A 3,567-nucleotide genomic window follows, 5' to 3' on the forward strand; every position below is an offset into this window, starting at 1 on the left:
TTGTATAATGTAGTTTTTTTTACTGTTTTAGTAAGTGTTTAAAATAATTAGTAAGTAAATTAATAAACTAGTCGAACTAGTTTGGTTTTAGTAAGAACTAGCTGAATTAATAGAACTAATGTATTTTTAGTAAGAAAATTAATATAACTAGTTGAACTAGTTTATTTTTAGAAAGAACTAGTTTATTTCTATTTATAGTAACTTTATTTTTAGTAAGAACTAGTTGAATTAATAGAACTAGTTGAACATGTCACATTTGTTATTATTTTTTTAGTTTAAGAAATTATTCCCGCATCGACATCGATCGACGTCGACGATGCTTATCCCGCATCCTCGTCGTCGATACCCGTCGTTCGCTAGGGTTTTAGTTGTATTAGTGATGTTATATGTATGATACTATTCGGGATGTATTCGTGATAACTTATAGAGTTTTTGTTTTTGCAGACCAAGGAGCCCCTTCATCATCCCCGCCGTCGTCCCCGTCACCGACCCCCTCCGACCTCAAGGTGAGACCATCTAAATCTCCATGTCAATATTAGTCCTATAAGATATGATGTATATAAAAACATGTATATCTTGTGTTGCTGAAATAGGATATGTTGTTGCCCAAGTGGCCGGTCATGTTTGCAGGTTACACCTCCGAGTGGCCTATGTTTTGCCAGAGTGTTGATTAATTTCCGTTCCAGCAAATTTCAGGTGCTCGATATGTCCTGTTTTAGCAAAGGTCATGCTGGAATTTTCCGTGAATTTTGGCATGACATGTGCTAGAATATGTAGGAAATATCGAGTGGCCTGGAGTTTCTAGAAAGATAATTAAACGATATTTTGGGTTGACTTTAAGACAGTCGAGGCCGAAGAATCCCGACTGTTGTCATGGGGGCGTTTCTCCTTCTTCTCTGGGTTCTAGACCTTTGTTATGCACTAGGGAAGGAGTAACGACCATCACCGACGGTCGCAAATGTCAGAGAGGAATCAGTGAGGGAGAGTATCCACCATATATGAGAGGACGAAGAATCTCGACTGTTGCCGTGGGGGTAGCTTCTCCTTCGTTCCCATCTGCTAGACAATTTGGTGTAAAGCACTCAGGAACGAATATATACACCACATGAGCTGAGAGTTTTCAAGAAAAGACTCGACAGACCCATAGTCAACCCGTGATGAATAATAATGATCTAATTTAGTTTTTGTAGTACATATATTTAATTGTACAAGTTTAATCTTTGAATTATGAACATAGGAAATGTCGTCGGACGAAGAAGGTCCCAGGGCGTGCTCCTGGTGCGGTGACAACCGGGGTTTCTGCAACAGGCCTCACCTGGACGATGATTAGCGCTTCAACATTAAGCTCGAGGAGGCCTTCGATTGTGAAACGGTACACTATGATGCTAAGTGTTTTTTTCGTAATTAAGCTCGACTTCTACTACTTCAACGTGTAATTTTCGTCTTTTACAATTCGACTAGCTTATCCCATGCCATGCAAGACGCTATGTCTTGGAGAGGATGGGTTTTTAAGATCATGAGAGGAATGAAACAAAGAAAATTAACCTAAGGACCCATCATGGTATGGATTTTGAGGTAAATCTATACAATTCTTATGAGAGCGTATCCAATTTTGGTTGCCCGGGTTGGGAAGCACTTTGCAAGATGTATGATTTTCAAGAGGGTAGGTTTGTCACCATGGATCTTGGTGGTCCTAACATCGACCAAGATAATTTGGACATTTGGGTTCTTGTTGATACGCTTCCAATTCTGCCGCTATGTGAGTTCCTCAAACATAGTTATTAAGTAATTTATATTGTTTATTTCAAAATAGTTGACAACTTTTTTCCATTGATAGCTTATTTTCATGCTTCGAAGAGTGTGCGGAAGATGGTAGACAGAACCAACTACACCGATCGCCCTGAGTTAACTTATCAAGAGAAAAATCATCTGGTCGCATATTGTACTAACATTGAGAATTACAATGCTTTTTATCGAACTCCTCCAAATTATGGTGAATACGTGCCACTAGTGCACGTGTCGAATGACGATAACTTCCATGGAGATTTCTTGGTAAGATTTTTTACTATTACGACATCCATGCATCTTTTGCATACTTCTAAAACTGAACTACATTGCTAACTACGAAGTTATTACTATGTTTTTCAACAGAAAATCTCGATGGATTGTGTGCCTCATTTGATGTATCAGAATGGTTGCCTGGATGTTTTGAACATACAACTAGGTCGTCCTAGGAATCACACCTGTGCATACCGGGTTTCTAAAAACGGTGAACACATGATAATCAAAGAATGGAAGAAATGTATGAACATTCGTAAGGAGGTTCTTGGAAGCAACATTGCGCGAAAGGCAAGAATCGGAGATAGGATAATCTCCATTCTCCATAATGGAGAGTCAGGGGCTATCTTGTTTTATGCTATTTTACCCAAGATAATATAGTAGGTCCTAAGAGAATGTAGTAGGTCCTATGAGGTACAATATGTTTATGAGAGTTGATGATGATGAGTAGTTGTGATTATGTCTAGTGACCAACTTGTACGTGATGTCTCACTGATGAAATCGATGATCATGAGGAGGTGTTATATGACAATGATGTACTATGATGATAAGTTGTTAATGATATGATGATGATGATATTTATTATATCATTGGGTGAAAGAAACGTGGATTAGTTTCAAGTGGATGTCCATCCACTTGAAACTAGTCCATGGTTCTTTCTCCCACTGATGTAATAACTCATTATGATGTAAAATCATTCTCTAAATTGCTGCAGTATGAAAAAATATATAAAGGTGTATGAATACAACATGAAATAAAAAAGAAATATGGAATAATAGTAGTAGCGCATGCTAGGAGAAGCGCTACTACTAATTACCAGTAGCACTCTTTTTAGAAAGCGCTGCTACTAAGTCGATAGCAGTAGCGCGGTCTAGCCCATGCTACTGCTAACCTTTAGCTGTAGTGCCTTACTAGTAGCACGGTACCCCGCGCTACTGATAGGCTTTAAACATGAGCTATTGCTAGGGTTTTCCCTAGTAGTGGTTGTTGACACACCTAAGAATCCCAATGATATTTCTATTTTTGATGCTGAAACACAATTTGGTAATGAACATGAACCCAGTGATGATGTTAATGATGTTGTTCATATTGATGCTCAACCTAGCAATAACAATGATGTAGAGATTGAACCTGTTGTTGATCTTGATAACCCACAATCAAAGAATCAACGTTATGATAAGAGAGACTTCGTTGCTAGGAAGCACGGTAAAGAAAGAGAACCATGGGTTTAGAAACCCATGCATATTCCTCCTAAACCATCCAAGAAAAAGGATGATGAGGATTTTGAGCGCTTTGCTGAAATGATTAGACCTATCTTTTTACGTATGTGTTTGACTGATATGCTTAAAATGAATCCTTATGCTAAGTACTTGAAAGGTATTGTTACAAATAAAAGAAAGATACCGAAAGCTGAAATTTCCACCATGCTTGCTAATTATACTTTTAAGGGTGGAATACCAAAGAAACAAGGAGATCCAGGAGTACCAACTATACCATGCTCCATTAAAA

The sequence above is a fragment of the Triticum dicoccoides genome, chromosome 2B (assembly GCF_002162155.2).
Source record: "Triticum dicoccoides isolate Atlit2015 ecotype Zavitan chromosome 2B, WEW_v2.0, whole genome shotgun sequence".
Taxonomy (NCBI): domain Eukaryota; kingdom Viridiplantae; phylum Streptophyta; class Magnoliopsida; order Poales; family Poaceae; genus Triticum; species Triticum dicoccoides.